The sequence below is a fragment of the Physcomitrium patens genome, chromosome 14 (assembly GCF_059467195.1).
Source record: "Physcomitrium patens ecotype Gransden chromosome 14, ASM5946719v1, whole genome shotgun sequence".
NCBI lineage: Eukaryota > Viridiplantae > Streptophyta > Bryopsida > Funariales > Funariaceae > Physcomitrium > Physcomitrium patens.
This window is the reverse complement of record NC_143423.1, coordinates 8,336,208-8,355,211: the sequence shown is the minus strand read 5'-3', so window position 1 is coordinate 8,355,211 and position 19,004 is coordinate 8,336,208. Positions and strand designations below refer to the sequence as shown.

The window sequence follows — 19,004 nt, the reverse complement described above, 5'->3', positions numbered from 1 at the left end:
GACTAACTTGTTGACCACGTTTTTAATCCAAAAAGTCAATTAAAGATACCTATGAAGTCAAAATAGAATCTATGAAGCTTCTAGGAAGCTTCTATATCAAATACTATAGAATTAACTTACTTTTACTTACTTTTACTTACTTCTACCTATTTATATATGTAATTATGATATGCAACTGGATTGATTTGTGCAGAAACAGAAAATGGTCCAAACCTTTCATAGTCCAACTTGTCACAAAGACGAGTGGTCTTGATATTGTGATGAAGTAGTCATATCTTATCACCCAAGATGAATGGTGGTTGTTCCTTTCGATAGACATCCGCATTGACCTTTTGTTGTTCTTGAGCCTCTTTTAACTGCACCTTCATCGTTGCATGTAGCTCTGCTAAATGAATCGCCAAATCTTTCGTAGCAGGATTATCAACTTTTAAAAAGTCAAAAATATCAAGTCGTAGATGATAATCATAATTAGCAAAGAAAGGCATTTGCATTTGTTTTAGTCCTGCATCTCTTAATTTTTGTAACATATGACGAACATGAAGTTCATGTTCTTCTGGATTCTTAGAATAGATCAAGATGTCATCTAAATAAGAGACCATAAAATCATCCAAAAACTCTTGAAAAACATCATTCATTAGATGTTGAAAAGCTACGGGTGCATTTGTAAGTCCAAAAGGCATGACATTGTATTCAAAATGTCGATACCTAGTTCAAAATGCAATCTTCCATTCATCTCTTTTTTTGATGCATACTAGATTGTATGCTCTCCGGAGATCTATTTTTGTATAGATCTTAGCTTGATTCAGCTGATTGAGAAGTCCAGATATTAAAGGTAGTGGATACTTGTTCTTGATAGTAATCTTGTTGAGTCCTCGATAATCAACACACATCCACAATAATCCATCTTTTTTCTTCACAAATAGAACTAGAGCTTCTGTCGGAGATTTAGAATGGCGTATGAAATTCTTGACTAGATTTTCTTCAATATACTCCTTGAGTTCAGTCAACTCATTTTGTGATAAACTATAGATTGGTCCGAATGGTGGTTATGCTCGTTCTTGAAGGTCAATTGAGCAATCATAGGGACAATGTTTTAAGAGTGTATCCGCATTCTTTTTTTTGAATACATCTTGAAATTCTTGATATTGGCTTGGAATGCCACTTGAAGTCTTTCTATCAGTAGAAACAGGTGTGGCATAAATAGTATATGGTGATTCTTCCATAGCAGCATGCAAAAAAGCTTTTGCACCTATAAACACGGATTTAATTGATCTGGACTTATGACTCTCTACTTGATTAACTACACTGTTAGTTATACTTTTAGAGAAAGTAAGAGTTCGGAAAATCCAATCTATTTGAGGGTTGTATTTTTCTAACCACGATGAACCTAAAATAACTGGATTAGATGGAGATCTAATGATATTAAATACTACAAAGCTATTATGACCATTGATTATTACTTCTATAGGAAGGATTTCGTGAGTAATATCTCCAAAAGACAATAGACGACCATCTATGACTTCTATATGAATAGGTTTAGTTTTCTTTACTAAAGATATGCTATGTCTTTTAATAAATTCTTCATCTAAGAAACACGCTGAGGCTCGTAAATCTAACAAGGCAGAGGCTTTGTAATGTTTAGATCCTAAACTAATATTTAATGTAAAACAAGGAGAGGGCTCTGAGGAGAGAATAGGATCTTTACTAGATGTTGTGTAAGACTCCAGCCAGACAGTTCCTATTGTAGCTAGACAAACTCGTTTTCTGATATATTGTCTTCTTTGATAGCCATATTCTTCATTTTGTGGTTGCATCATTTTTGTGGACAATGTTGAGCAGTGTGTTTTGATTCTTCACAATATAAACATAATCCTTGTTAACGACGATGAGTCTTTTCTTGTTCAATAAGAAGTTTGAAACATATTACATCGATTTGTATTTCTTTTACTTCAAAAGATATGTATTGAAAAGACATAGGTGTTGCCATTGAATTGTAATAATATTGAGGCTTACTTATGTGACTCTCAGATCGAAATTCAAAAAGTCGATTGTCACATTTTACAGTAAAATCAATTGCTTGATTTAATATTTGAGGATGAGGTAAGTTAAGCATTAATTTTTTTACTTCATATTATAATCTATAGAAAAATTTACTAGTAAGTGCAGCATCATCCCACTTGATATCTGTTGTAAGTTATCAAAGTTGTGAAGCATACAACGTTATTGATTGATTGCCTTGTCGTAAAATTTGGATCTTATTGGTTGCAACACAAATTGCATCATGTTCTCCATACATGGATCGAAACTCCACCAGAAAAGCCTCTAGATTATCTAATATTGGATCTCGTCATTCAAGAAAAGATAAAACCACGATAGTGCTAAACCTGAAAGAAGCATACCAATGAATCTAACTTGCGATCTTGGAGTTGAATAGCTTTGGGATTGAAGTTCAATCACAAGTTGCATTTGATTGATAAATCCTCGAAACTTAGATCTGGTGCTATTAAACTTCTCGGGTAGGACAATTCTTGGTTCTCTAACACTGGAAGGGCATTCCACTATAGGAGAAAGGACATGATTGAGTAGAGATATTGGAGTAGCTCCAACCATTTCTATATCTTCACTTCTTGCCAATCTAGTTGCTCCTTGTGGTGGTAAATTGAATTGATGCATCGCAAGCATTAACTCCCTGAATTGCTCTTGCATTTGTGCCATTGTACTCTTCATTTCAACAAGTTGAGCCATGATAATACTTAGAAAAGAGAAGATGTCTAATATCGCTGAAGACAAATAGAAGAGAGGACTTGAGAATAAAGAAAATACTAAGGACAATATCAGTTTAGAAGAGGGTAATCCGCAACTTCTAATATGCTTATATCTTATCAAGAAAAAGGGATAATCCACTCTTAATCAAGATTAGACAAAGCTCTAATATTGTAGGTGTACTCTTGTCAATCTGTCAAGGACAAGAACTCGAAGAAAAAGCAATTCAGACAAGTGAACCTTCACTCAAAGAAAAGTAACAAAATATAAATAAAAAAATATGTATATTGAAAGAGAAATTGGAATGGCTATTGCTAAAAGACAAGAAAACTAGAGACCCTTGAAACTAGACTGGAAGCAAGAAAGGAGTTGACAAGAGTGAAGAAGGCTTCACTCTTGTTTCTATATATACTATCTAATTAAGGGCTACGTGGCGACGTTCTATAAGACCTCTAATATGTGTTGACTTTGTAGGACACATGCCTTCACTTACAAGGTAAGTTTTTCTACGTGTGGGCTACCTAATTAGCTTGATCTTTAAGCTAATAATATTTGTGGCACATGGCCAACTTGTTGACCATGTTTCTAATCCAAAAATTTAATTAAAGACACATATGAAGTCAAAGCAACGTCTATGAAGCTTCTAAAAAGCTTTCATATCAAATACTATAGAATTAACTTACTTTTATCTACTTTTACTTACTTCTACCTACTTGTATATGTAATTACTAGCTTACATGAGTATGTCCATGACATACAGTATATTCTTATGATATTTTATCTCGTATTTGGTCGTGAATGTTTGGATTGCACTATTTATAAAATGAGTTTCTCTATCACTAACCAATTCTCGTGGACAACTGAACCGTGTAATAATATTTTCATACAAAAAGGTTGCTATTGTACTTGCACTATTGATTGTTGTAGCTACTACATTAGCCCATTTTGTTACGTAATCTGTTGCTACCATTATATATCATTTTTGTCTATTTCTCGAGGCTGATGCAATTGGTCCCACAAAATCAATTTTCCATTTTTCAAAAAGCGCTTGAACCAGAATTGGTACCAATGGCATTGCTGAAGTTTCAGTACGTCAACCCGTTCTTTGACATGGATCACAATGACGGATGAATTGGTGGGCATCTACAAACAGTGTTGGCCACCAATAATCAGCTTATAAAGCTTTACGAGCCATGCTATCATCCGTAAAATATCCACCACAATTGTCCAAGTGACAACCTTCTAATATAATACACACTTCAGTCTGATAAATACAGCGTCGCAAAACTCCATCCTTGCCTTCTTTATATAAAGCTTTACCAATCATCATATAAGGTGTGCATTTTAATATTAAGCGTCATTTTAACTTTTCATTAAAATTGGGTGGAAAGTTTTGAAATATCAAGTATTGAATTATTTCACTATACTCTGGAGTAATTACATCTACCGCAAACAGTTCCGCATCGGGTAGTGCATCATTAATGGGTTCATTACCTAATATATTGGATAATCGAGATAAATGGTCCACATTGAAATGTGATTTTTTTGATCTTCCCTGAATAGTAAAGTCAAATTCTTGCAAGAGTAGAACCCATCATGCAATACGACCACTCAATTGAGGCTTATTAATCATATATTTTAAAGCATCATGGTCGACATAGAAAACAAATTTATAACCAAGAAGATAATGTGGAAATTTTTGTATGGAATAAATCATCTTCAATGCTTCTCTTTTGGTTGTTGTATAATTTCTTTCAGCTACTACCAATTGACGACTTGCATAATAAATAGGGTGATCAAAATCCCGATCATCTTCTTGGCTTAGCACAAAATCAATCGCAACATTAGATGCATCTAGATAAACTTGGAATGGTTTTGTCCAACAAGGTGCCACCAATATTGGTGCTGAAAGCAATTTTTGTTTCAATGTTTTGAATGTAATTGTACATTCCTTTGTCCAAAATGGGTTGATCCCATCAATTGGTGGTTTCTTCAAGAGATTTGCCAAAGAAAGGCATATAACTATAAATAGATAGATAAATCACCGATAATAACTGACAAGGCTGACAAATGCTCGAACACCCGTAATAGTGTCTGATTGCTTTAATTCTATTATAATCTTTATTTTATCTGGATCTATAGCAATGCCTGCCATCGAAACTATATGATCCAACAGTTTACCAGAAGGTACACCAAATTGATATTTTTTTGAATTTAAAGAAATTTCATATTTGGCACATTGATTCAAACATTGACCTAGACATTCTAAATGCTTGGCTCTCATATTAAATGTACAAAAATCATCTAGAAATATTTCCATTGAAATTCGTAGATAATCTTGGAATGCTTGCGTCATTATCCTTTGAAATGTAGCTGGTGCATTACAAAGCCCAAATGACATAACCTTATAGACAAAGGTCCCCTAATCCATAATAAAAGTAGTTTTTAACTGGTCTTTTTTTACAATTTTAACTTGATTAAAATCGAAGAATCCATCAAGAAATGAATAACATTCACATCTAGTGACAACATCCAATATACTATCCGTGAATAGTAAAGAAAAATAATCCTTCTTGGTAGCCGCATTTAATTTGGAGAAATCTTGACAGATGCAAACTTTTCCATTCTTTTTTGGTACCATAACAATTAGTGAAACCCATCCACTGAAACAAACTGGATAGATAAATCCAACCTCCAATAGTTTATCTAGTTCTTCTTTTACCATAAGTGAGTATTTTGGATTAAGTCGATGTTATCTTTGGCATACTGGTGTAGCATTCTCTTCCAATATAATTTGATGCTCACAAACTTCAGCTAGAATTCCTTTCAAATCTGCATACGACCATGCAAAAATAATTTTAGGCATTAAAAAGTAATCCACCCAAATTTCTTTTTCCTTGGCTTCTATACAGTTGTCAATCTGAATGATTTGGAGAGCCTCCCTTATATCTAAATTAATTGGTTGACATCGTGGAATTTTAAGAGTCCCTAGACTGATGTTCTACTCAATTCGAGAATCTTTTATAAAATTTGACACATTAAAACTTTCCAACTCCAATTTCATAGCACTAACGTGATTAATATCATGTTTATTCATCCAATATGCAATCATATGATCAGAATTGTCAATAACATCTAGAAGAACTAAGTACTCTCTCGGTCCCCTGGACTAGTAGGTCATTCTAGTGTACTCGACAACTTGCCTTGTATCAGCATAAATTGGATCAGATGCACCAATTTCTTCTTTGATAGACTTATCTTCACAATCCGACGTAAATTTTGAACTAGCAACTTGAGTTTCTCCGTGATATTGGACAGGGTACATTTGAAGCACAATTTTATCATTACCTTTCTCAATTGTCAATGTACCATGGCCTCAGTCATTTCGAACTTTAGCTTGATACAACCACGGTCGCTCCAATAAAATTGGGTATGACAATATAGAGCTTCATAATTGAAAAACAATATAATCAATTTTGTAGGTAATCCCCACAATTACTGTATCAATACTTCGTAAAATATCCATAGATTTAACTCGACTAGAGTCAGCCATTCTCAAAATCATTGTAGTAGGTAATAATTGATCCAAACCCAGCTCCTCCATTGTAGCGGCATTCATAAGATTTACACTAGATCTTCCATCTACTTGCACTTCCAATAATAACACTCCATCAATTGAGACATCAATCGTAGGTGCATCCGTATCAGGATTCAAACTTACTTCTTGGATTTCTTTATTTTGAGATCTGCGACAAATTAATGAAGAATTTAAGATAGTTTGGCACTCACGTACTACCGCCAATAGTTGTTTCATAGAGATCATGGGCTGTATCATGCCCAAATCTTTTAGAATATCATATGGTTCTATATTAGTGGTAATTCCCAATGTCCATTTCTTCTTCCCAATCCTAGATACCGATGTAGGTAAATTGGTTTTTTCTATATTGGAAATTGGTAGAGCTACTGGAATTGAATTTGACGGAGCTTATAAAATTGGTTCTTTCAATAGGTAAGATTGTTCTTCCAATTGGGCTGATATTAGTTCTTTAGAATTCATGCCTCATAGAAGATCTTTCAACGAAAAGGATGTTTTCCAAAACTGTGTAGAAAACGGAACAGCTCGACATGGAACCGAAGCCTCTATAATCGGTATCTCATTAGGGTGCACAACCGATTCAGGTCTTATACTGAGTAAGGGATCCATGTCAAAACCTGGATTGGATGTCCCCGTAATTGGATCCAATTGGCCCTTCGCTTCAGGATTTTCAAAATTTTGAATTGATCCTTTCTCCTTTTGCTGACTTCTTATATGGATAGCTTAGACTACTTCTACCCAATGAACTGGTGAATCTTGAGGATCTTGATTTATCTCCTCCATTTTTCTTTGGCTTTGGATTTACTGATCTTGATTATTGAAATTGAATGGAGCATTACATTGCTGATAAGTATGTCTCGACTTCTTATAATTTGCACACACTGGCGCATAATTGTCACTGGCTCTGGGATTCGGACATTCACTGGTATAATGACCAATCTATTTGCAACAAAAACAACGAAGTGGTCTTCTTGTACCTCCATCTGGCATATTGGGTGTCTCCATCGATATATATCTACTAGGCTTGTTCCATGTAGGGTTAGAAAATGATCCTGATTGTTCCATTGGTATGGAGGGTACTTGGTTCAATGACGCCGGTGGAACATATTACTGTTACCTCTATTGCTCCTTTTCATAGTTTTAGAAGTTTGATGCAGACCCCTTGAATTGGAACTTTGAATATTATTGAATGTTCAATTTTGTCGATTAGATCGATTTCTATTCCATCCATACATATTTCTTGTTTGAACTTGATTGACTTTCCACTGAGTCGGTGGGATCATGGTCTGATTATTGAATTATTGTTGCCTTTATAAATACCAAGAGTTTTGGATAAGGTGCTTTCCTCTACAAAATATATATTGAACATCCGTTTTTCTAGGTAATGGACATTCCGTATCAAAATGACCTTGTTTCTTACAATTATTATATCATACATTAGGTCTCGTATTAGAAGGCTTATGTCATTTCTCTTTATCTTTAGCCAAATTTATGGCCAATTCTTCCATCTTCTTTATTAGATTTAATAACAAGGCTTCATTTGGATCTTTAACAATCGCATTTGTGAACAACTTTGATTGTTGATAGGTTGACAATGTAAAATAAGGTGTCATCATTATTGACGCTATTGCTTGGAGTATTGTAGCATTAATTGGTTGTTGTTACATAACATTCTTCACATTGGAGGCAGCCATTTGTGGATAATTATCCATCGACACATTTCTCGATTGTATTTGTTGGCTTCCTGAACTTGGAATCGCCGTGGCTCCCATTGTTAACAATTGGTCATAATGACATTCTTTCCACACCTTTGCTCGTACCAACAATGCTTCTACCGTAGCTAGTCGAGCCTCTTTTACAAACATTTTTAATTTTGATAGATGCAAACCATTGATTAATATCGAAAATATAAACGCATCTGGCATTTGATTATTTGACCATTTACGAAGTATATCTGTGATCCGGCCATAATAGGACTCTATGGATTCTCCTGCAAATATTTTGCTATTCATAAAACTTTCTCGAAGCCAATCTTCAAATCCAATTGGTCTAAAATAGGTTAAGAAGGCATTCCTCAAGGCCTTCTAATTGAAAAATCTACCCACTGGTTGCCGAATATACCATTCAAAAGCTGTATCTTTTAAAGTTATTGGCAACCATCTCAACCAAATATCTTCAATTCTACCATTATTAGTCACGTAGGCTGTTAAGAATTGAGATATATGGTGATCGGGAATAGAGCCCGGCCAACCATTAAAAGTAGGTAATGGTACCACACTTGTAGTTCCGTCTCCTACTGCTCCCATTTGTACCGCAATTGGTACTTCTGGCACTCCTGCAGCCATTGGTGTTATCACTAGTCTCCTTACTATTTGAATTTGAATTTTTCTTCCTTTGTTTTTACTTGGACCTACAATTCCTTTTTGTCATTCCTGTAGGATATTTCTTATGCGTAATCGCTCCTATCTTTCTTTTGCTTGTTGATTAATTCTTTGATAATCCTTCCCTTCATGATTATCACTCATAATCTTTCATTCTTTCTATACAATCAATTTCTAACATTTCGTATTGTTATCATTTCCTCGATAGCGTTGCCAAAATGTTGTTCTCAGTACGTTCAAGCTTTGATATACCAAAGTAATTGAACTAATAGAGGTGGGTTCAAATATGGAAAAAGACTGGTTATATGAATTGGATCTATTAGTGTCACAATTGATTGTACTCTGGCTATCTGAAATCAATTATCAAACTACAAAATACCAAGGCTTACTACTTCCATCTTGATTCAATATATAATCCATTCTACGACTATCAATTCAATAATACTTCTTTCAATCACAATTCTTCATAAGCAAATAATAAAAGCAAAGAAAACAGAGAGGTAGCACTAAGCTTATCCCGGCTTACGACTCTCACAATTTGGCTCTTGGATTATGGCTCTCACAATTTGGCTCTTGGCTTATGGCTCTCACAGTCTGGTCTCAATCTTTCTTTCCTCAACCTCTTTATCCTACCAAAAAGATGATCCGTCCACCAGCGGATTTCAAAGGTTATTATCCTTTGAATTCTTAACCATTTATTCTACTAACAATCTACTATTATCAACTAAACTACCTAACCATCAGTCTAATTCTCAAGGTTGTCAATAACCTACCAATAACTTACCACAAAGTTTATTTACCTATTCTATACTTAATTATACGGAAGTTGAAGTAGCTTCCAATCCAAAAGTTACCGTCTCTAGACTAAAAACGTTGAAAGTGTGCAAAAGCGTCCGCTCTAACAGAAAAATAAAATAAAATAAGGTAGTATAATTCAATTACATCAAGGGTCTGATTAGCTTTAACAACGAAAATAATTCCTACAACATTTAGCATGATAAACAGAATGCAAAGAGTGATGTATCACCTTTGTAGCAAATGTAATATTTTTAATATAAATATATATATATATATATATATATATATATATATATATATATATATATATATATATATATATTTTACATCTCAATGATTGTTGAAGCCACACCCCAATATTGTAAAAGCCACATCTTCTAAATCATGTAATGATTAATTTTGGAAAGAAGGAACAAGAGATAGGGATAGGAGACAAGGCTTAGGGATAGGGAATGAAGCATGGAGATTGAAAATGGAAGACAAGAGACATGAAACAAAGAACAGAGTCATGGATGGATAAAATTGATAATAAAATAGTAATATGGGGTGTGGTTTTAATATCTCTCTATATATATATTACAATTCAATACCACCTATAATTATATTCAATCAATGAAAAAATAATATAAAAACCAATCATGTAAAAAAAAAAAAAAAAAAAAAAAAAAAACCACCAAATAGAGCCTTATGTAATCTATGATGTAATCTATGATGATTGATTTGATTGCATTGTAATGAAGATTGCATCAAAATTATCTTTAGTATGTTGTTTTAGATATTGTAAGCATCAATCTACTATATCTATGTATCAAAGAATCCAACCATTCTAATCATAGTTGTATCAATAATAGAGTATGCAAAATAATGTCAAATCCACCATTGTATTAAGTGTCATGCGTAAGCCTTATAAATCAATGCAATAGATCAACTCTGCTTTGTTTAACTTGTAAATGTCAAGCATGAGGCCTTGGATGCTTTTTTGCACATTACATCAAAATCATCTTTAGTACATTATTCTAGATGTTGTAAGCATTAGGCCATGTGCTATTTAAATCAAGTAAGTGGTCATATAATTTGATTAAAAATATGGATTGTAAAGCTCTTGGACTTTAATTTTCTTCACATTGCCTCCCATAGCTATGCTCAAGTCCTTATAATCATCCAACTACAAAGATACATGGTACAAAGTGAGGAGTAAAATAAATTTATGTTCCTTTTGCTACAATACTAACCTAAGCATTGGATTGTTCTTTGTTGCCATTTGTATTCTCATTGGAAAAATTAAAGATTAAAATGAGATGTGCACCTCATAGAATCCAATATCCATTGCCCTTCACTGCTTGCAAAGAAGAAGTTGTAATCTGATTTATTATGCTTCTCCTTGAGTTATTCATGCGTAAATTTTCTTCAACCAAAGCTCTTGTATACTTTCCATCTTAGAAATATCTCAAAACAATATATTTATTTCATGTTAATCTTAATTAATATTGCAATTAATATCTCTATTAACTAAATTTTGGTTCACTTTTAATGAAAGCTTACTAATGAAAACAATGAAGCATGCAACAAATCAAAGAAGGTTATTATCTTTTCTTATTTATCTCTTGTATTTATCTCCCATGAACTATTTTATATAAGGGATATAATTTTATACAAAATATTTTAAAAACCATTAGATTATTACTACAAAAATGATAAAAAAATAATATTCTATATAAAAATGTAATAAATTGATATCATCAATTTTACATAAAAAATTTAAATGATAGAATAAAATAAAATTTAAAAAATATGAAAAGTTTTTTTTTGTTAAAATAAAGATGTAGGTTTATATTCACAATAGCTTAAATTTTAATACCAAAGTAGCCAAAGTTGATAATTCAAAATATTTTACATGTTTTAGTTGGATGAAATTTAAGCTATTAGTATTACTTCCACCTATTTAGTCTTCTTGAAATAAACTTATATTTTATTATTAATATGTATGTAAATTAAATAAATAAATAAATATATATATATATATATATATATATATATATTTTATTTTTATTTTTTAATATACTTGTTATTTGAATAACTTTGACATAATATATTTTTAATAATTTATTTTTTCAAAAATAGATGAATTAATAAAAATTCAATAAATTTGGATGATATTCTAAAAATTCAAAAATAAGATCATCATAATAATTTTTATTTATAAGATGATTTAATTTTTAATTATCTTTATTTTATTTATATTAGTCTTTTATATTTTATTTTATTTTTTATAAAAAGATTCATTATATAACATAGCATATATATGTTGGTTTTGATTATTTTAAAAAATAGTTTTTATATCCTTTTAGTTTATTTTTAAATAGTATTGGAAGAAAAATTAACTTTTTAAAATTAAAATTAATTGCAATGAATGCATGTATTATATATTTTTAGACAATAGTTTCTTCTTTAAAGCAAGACATCTTTCTTAAAAAGATAGACTATAACCATGTATAATACTTAAAGAAATATTAAAATATATCAAATAATAAAATACTTGAAAAAATATATATAATTTATTTTAAATAAAAAAATATTATGCATAAAATCCATATTTATAAACTTATTTTTAAAAAATATTTAAAAAAAAATCATATTATTTAATATAAAACATGTAAAAAAAAGTTTTAAATTTTCTTTCATGTAAATCAAATGCAAGTCTAGACATCTCTTTTATTATATATATATATATGTAGATGTAAATTTTAAAAATAGAATAATGTTTTATAGCTTTTTGAGGTGCTTACAATCACATAGAGTTTAGAATTAGACTACACCATTTTTACACAAAATGTCTTCCTATCGATGTAAATAGGAACTATAGAAGACTTTCTTGTAAAAGTATGCCATCTCCCATACTATTTATTTATTTATTTATTTATTTTCAAAATTTTAAAAATAAAATAGATACTTATTTGTAATATAAATATAATAAAAAAACATGACTTTAAAGTAATCAAAACCAATGAAATATACTTCTAAAATGGTGGAATAGTTCTTAATTGACTAAACAAATGTTAGATATGAGAATAAGAATGACAATGCATTGAAACAAGAGAGTTTGTAATAATGGCATTGTCATCCATCTTCTACTTGAGACATAATAAAATAGATGAAGTCACTCCATATAACATATCTTCTACTCTTATACTTTCCCTATCATTATCACGAGGTATTAGAGCTTAGATAGTATTATTCTATCTTGTTTCCATATTCAACAAGATTGATACATCTCACTTTCATATTTGTTTCAGAAGAAGATAGGAAAAACTTTCATGTTCTTTCTACAGTGGTTAATCTGAATCCTCATACCTATTTGATGGCTAGTTCAGAATCTGCGTGTGTTCAGATTCAGGTAATGTACGAGCGCAAAGAAACTTAAGCTAATATTCTCAGAGAATATGCATCGCCGCATTTTTGAAGCGAGAGCGCAGTGGAGGGACTGAACGAACGATTTCTTCTCCTCGATTCCACTGTCTTTCAGATAGAACAAGTTGATGTTGAACCTCATGAACAAGTTGTTGATGTTGAAGCCTCATCAACTTTGGCATTGAGCCGGGGACCGATATAGGTGATTTTACGTGCTTGGGTCAAATGCAAACAGGAGATTCCATGGAGATCCAGCTCATTCGAAGGCTACAGATGGAAGAGTCACTCTCTCATTAAGCTGTGTATCTTCTGTTATTGTGTACGCGTGTACCAAAAGCCTCAGGCTACTACTAAAAAACAGTATGTCTCCATTGCTATTATTGCTTCTTCTTGGTATTTTTTAATAGAATGTTGCGTATATAAGGGATCATTGTTGGAGCCCGCTTTTTCTGTTATGTACAGAAACAATTCTCTTACAAACTCAAATAAGTCTTCACAGAACTGCTTGCAGCCTCTGATCAACTAACAACGGATCGTAGTACTTGAAAGTTGATGAGGTTCTCTCCTGAAGCACATGCGAGCATAAGCTCGGTTTGTTGCATTCGAAACTAATGATAATATCATCTTCTGGCACAAATCTATCATAGAATTGAGCAAGTAGTACAGAACTGCGTTAATGAGGACATCTTTTCTTGCCAGTACCGAGAATGGGGCATAATTAACACTGGGTGTAAGGATTGCTTCAGAATCGCCAAGCCTCTGTATATGATGTAGACTCGTGACTGTTGACAGCTTCCGACACAGTTCCTACTGACAAACAATTCCCACAGAACTGCCCCCTTGATGAACACCTCTCTGGTTACCTCCCATCCGTTATTATCTATCGGAACAGCGCAACGCATTTGTCCACCTCAGATTGCTTTCAAAGAATCAAGTACTCAACACACGATGCCTGAATACCGTTTAAATTCTACACTGTAACCCCAAGAAAGAACACACTCTACTCCAGTGTCGAAGGGTCATTTTTATGGCAATGGGTCATTGCTTTAAGATGACGGCAGATACAAAAGTCGAAACAACCACTGACAGGGTACTGGGTACTGGAAATTCTGTATCAATCTGTCGGAATTTGCTGGAAGAAGCAAGTTTTAAAAGTTATTTGATATTTCTTAACTTACCCTAACTTTCTAAAAAACCTCGCGGTTTTGCTTGTGGTTCATTAAACTTCCTTCTCTTTGATGCCTTCGGACTCATCGTGGGCCTACTTCCACGTCTGTATTCTACGTTTTCTCAAATTCCCATATGATAATCAATCTGTCACATTTTAAGTGGTTTTAAATTTCCCTAAGGTTTTGAACATAAAGACTGATGGCTCTGCAGTGGCCGATGGAAGCAGCAAGGAGATTGCTATAGTTTTGAAACACTACCAAATGACGGAATCGCCATCAACAACCTCCAGCTAAAAAGTGGGTGAGCCGTAGTTTCCACAGAAGCTCCTTTGTCTGAATTGCCACTGGCAATCAAAGAAAACCCCTACAAATTAATCACAGGCACAAACTTGAGTAAAACAGTGGTTTTTGCATATCTAGCTGTGATGTTGAAGACATATAGTCTTATGGTTGAAGTCTTGAGGACTTAGTACTTACGGTTTAATTTTCGTGTAGTTACAGTTTCAAAGATTCAAAACGTATCTAGAACTGCAAAGCTTCCCACATTATTAAGAACCGGCTCATCAGTGATAGGGCTATCAAGACAAACGTGACGAGTTTATTGGAATTACATTTAGTTGAGAATTTAGTTGAAAATGTTTGTGAATTTCTTATTAAAAGTGAACAGTGTATTACAGGAGATATACTGCCGAGGAGGTCACGACCTGGAGGGGTCGCGACTCCTCAACGGGGTGTGTCCGTTACAGGCACCTTTGTAACATGGGATTTTGACTTCTGAGTTTATTAGCCGTGTTTGTGCATGTAACGGTTTGTGGGTTCCAATACTCCCTCTTACCTAATATTTGTGGAAGGTGGTACATCTCCTCCAAACATGTCAAGCATAGTGAGATGCTGGGTAGGTTTTGGACTGGATGAGGGTTTTGTCAATATAGTAGCATGCATTTTGTGGGTGGAACAATGTATAAAATGAAAATTGTTTACTGCACCAAGTTGGTGCATGAAGTCATATTGCATCACAATATGTTTTGTGCTAGCATGGAATTTTGTTGTGTAGATAAGAGCCAATGCATATTGATTGTCACATTGGATTAGAGTTGGATGGATTAGGTCTTGGAGCAAGTTGTGGAGAAGGTAATGAAGCCAGACAACTTTGGAGGCTATTGTTACCATGGCCATATATTTTGCTTTGGTGTTAGAGAAGGCAATTGGCTTTTGGCACATAGAGCTCCAACTAATAACACAATGTAATAATATAAAACAATAATCCAAGGTTGTCAAGGATATGAACCTCAAAGAACTTAAAGGTCAATATACTCTTGTGTCACTTGAAAAGACTAAGAAATCACTCAAAGATGGTAATATATTGAATTAGAATGGCTATTGTTAAAGATAAAAAGACTAGAAAGTTTTCAAAGAAGACTAAGGACTAAAAAGGCATAGATAAGAATGAAGAAGGCTTCACTCTTACCTCCATATATACTATGTAACTAGGAGCTATGTAGTAATGTTCTATATGATGTCAACACGTGTTGACTTTGCAAGATACATATCTTAACTTATAAGGCAAGTTTCCTATATGTATGCCACATATTTAGCTTGTTCTACAAGCTACCAATACGTATAATACATGGTTAACTTATTGATTAAATTTCTAAGCTACTAATCAACTACAAACATGTGTAAAATCAAAACCTTATCTATAATGCTTCTAAGAAGTTGTTTTAGAAGATATTATGAAATAAATCTACTTTTATTTATTTCTATCTAATCATATAGGTAATTATTGGAATAAATATATATGTCCATGACAAAGGTGAAGCATCTTTTGTTAATATTGCCAATCAAGTTGACATCGCAAAAGCCATACAAAGAATTTAGATTATGATTTAATGTATGCTATTATTCAATGTTATAACCTTGCAAGTTATATAAGTAGAAAAATATATATTTGTATACTTTGATGTAAGCAAAGCTAAGATTGTACATATATTAAGCCATGATACTAATGATAAAAGAAAAATTAAGTCAAATATAGATTCCAATAAAATTGAGTAATTCAACAACATTAGCATAAGAAAAGATTATACAAAGACTTTTGGCTTTAAGATTCTGTGGATATTCTATTACAAACAACATAGTACCAAGGGCAAAGAGAGTGGAGACAATATGAAATTTCTAGAAACCAAATTCAATTAATTTTTGCTGAATATAAAGAAATGAGCTTAGTCAAAGTAATATACATTAGGACATAGCTAATTCCATGCTCTAGAATCTTAGTAAAAGTAATATACATTAGAATTGATAAATTCAATTGAATTAAAAAATTCAATAAAATTAAAAAATTTAAATAAAGCAAAGAACATGTTAATCACTTTCTACTATTTTTGAGGCAAATATTTCAATCTATAGAAGATTTTTTGAAGTCACAAAATTATACTAGGACATGGAGGTGAGACCTCCTTAAGAACATGCATGTAATTTTTTTAATAAAATAGGCCATTTAAGAATGTTGTTTTGACATCCATCTAATATATATAGAAGTTTTATTAGACAACAAGAATAAGTAGGAGCTGGACTAATTAGATGCAAACTACTAAAAAGAATGTTTTGATAAAATGAAGGCCAAAGATTTGGCTCAAGGTTCTAGTAACCATACAAGCTTTGAATTAGTTGATCTAATCACTAGATTCTAATTTGACCTTGAAGAGCAACTTGCAAGTAATTGGTCATTGATTGGAAAGAAGTTTAGTAAAGATTTAAGTATCATTGGTTGCATGAGAGTTTAACTTATTTTCAATGGCTTGTTTTCGATAGAAATCTTCTAGACATTGCAATGCTTGATGATATGTAGTTGTTTCCTAAAGAAAATCTAAGTGATGAATGAAGAAAACTTGCTTATTATGAGGTAGTTTTATTAGTTTTTTTTGTTCCCAAAAGATCATGGTATCATAATTTTTTGTTGGATCTTGAAAAAAAAAAAAAATTTCTTAGTTATTTGTGAGGATTGTCAAAGTTATATGATTGGAGGTGATGTTGATAGAGAAAAAATTTTAGTTTTAAGATTGGAGTTGACTTATTCTTGCAAGGTGCAAGGAAGTTGACATAACCTCCAATTTGAAATAAGAGTCAACATACTACATACAAGATGATGGTGAAACTATTATTACATTATCAAAAGTATACCGCTATTGAGGAGTAAAGAAGTAAATATTAATTTCAAGGTTGATGTGGCATTGAAAGAAAAAAAAACTTGCAATCAAATAAAGATACGAAGGTTGTTTAATTGTGGTGGCCAAAGAAGCAATTTAACTAATTATAATAAATTGAGAATAAGTTGAGAAAAAATTATTAAGATTCATAATTTTTTTGTAGATCCAATTATGTGATAAAACAAGGATTTGGATGGAACTCTACAGTGGTGGATTTATAGATGGTTAGAGTAAAAAGATTAGAAAAGAGACGTTTTTTTTTTAAATATTATATTATGAATGATAAATAATTCTTAGGTGTTGATTTTTTACAGTTTGTAATCCTTACTTATTGAACTATAACCAAGAATAATCCATTCATAGGAGTAGTTTTTAAGTTTCTTTTGAAGTTTATTAGGGGACTTAGCATCAATTTTGCTGCCAAATATTCAAAGATAGAAATATTAGGCTTTATTTTATGCCACAATTTAAATAGGATGCTATTATAGAGGATAGTCTTGACGGAGTATTGATTTTAGAGAGTTTCTTTTGAAGTTTATTAGGAAGTTTAACATAGATTTTGCTACCAAATATCCAAAAAGAAAATTATTAGGCTTTATTTTATGCCATAATTTAAATAGAATGCTATTATAGAAGATAGTCTTCATAGAATATTGATTTTAGAAATAGGTGGTGCATGTGATGGCTTCTTTTTTTTATTATTTGATAAATTTAATTTCATAAAATATATGTAGAATAGATATTAATTCGTTTTTGAAAGATATTAGTAAAATATATTAATAGTCCATATAATAGGAAATTCAGGAGGATGGATGAGTGATTTAGTTATTAAAAGCGGTTAATTACAGAATTACGGTTAGAATCTGGAAAATCAAGGGAAAGTATATAGGAGTTGTAGAAGTTAATTAGGGTGCCAAACTGTGAGAGTTGTGAGTCGAGGGCCATCGCTGTGATAGTGTAAGCCGGGATAAGCTTGGTGCTACCTCTTTTCTTTTGTTTGTTATTTTCTTTGAATAAGAGGATTGAGAGTTTCTGAATATTGTGAAGTGAATTATGGAATGGAAATGTGATTGATATTATTTGAGAAGAAGAAAGATTGAATGCTAAAATCTGATTGTAGTTCAGTAGAGAGAATGAGTCTGTGTTTGTGTGAAACACTGTAATGTGAATGGCAGTTTTGTGTGAAGAATTCCAGTGATTGGAACGAGGGTAATTATATGCTGAAAGCTGTGAGGGCACAGTAATACTGTTGGAGATTATGAGGGTGAATATATTGATGGAAATAGCAGTTATTGGTATGACTAAATTGTTGTAAAGAAAAGACTGATAAGGTGAAGGAGGAGATTATAGTTTCCTTGTGTGTTCAGATATTGAAAATAGAGACGATACATTCAGGAGGTAATTGATTGTATGACCTTAACGTGAACGCTTAAGCAACTAGTCATTCCCCATGTTCGAATCCCTCTATACGGGTTTATGCTGGGAGGTTTCTTCCGAAATAAGTTAAACGAGCAATCACAATATATCTCAAATAGAATTAAACAATATTTTTTTTCAGCTACTATATTTTACCTTGATATGTATGTTGGTGAGTTTTCATTAGATTCAATAGGCAAAAATGTATTAAATAAAATTAGAAGATAAATAATTATTTTTTTTTAATAAAATCAAAGCATTTACA

At 32.2% G+C, this 19,004-nt stretch overlaps 1 long non-coding RNA gene across 6 annotated transcripts; it reads right to left on the bottom strand.

The window, feature by feature from the left end:
- Positions 1-12,599: 12,599 nt before the first annotated feature.
- On the bottom strand, positions 12,600-14,833 carry LOC149987835 (uncharacterized). 6 transcript variants are annotated; one of them, XR_016506314.1, is made up of 3 exons: positions 14,592-14,802; positions 13,648-14,478; positions 12,600-13,510 (listed from the first exon to the last, which is right to left on the bottom strand). It is a non-coding gene; the product is annotated as an uncharacterized LOC149987835 (long non-coding RNA). The 6 variants fall into 6 exon arrangements; XR_016506318.1 differs by having other exon boundaries at positions 12,600-13,583; positions 14,124-14,478; XR_016506315.1 differs by having other exon boundaries at positions 12,600-13,825; positions 14,124-14,478; positions 14,592-14,801.
- Positions 14,834-19,004: the final 4,171 nt, after the last annotated feature.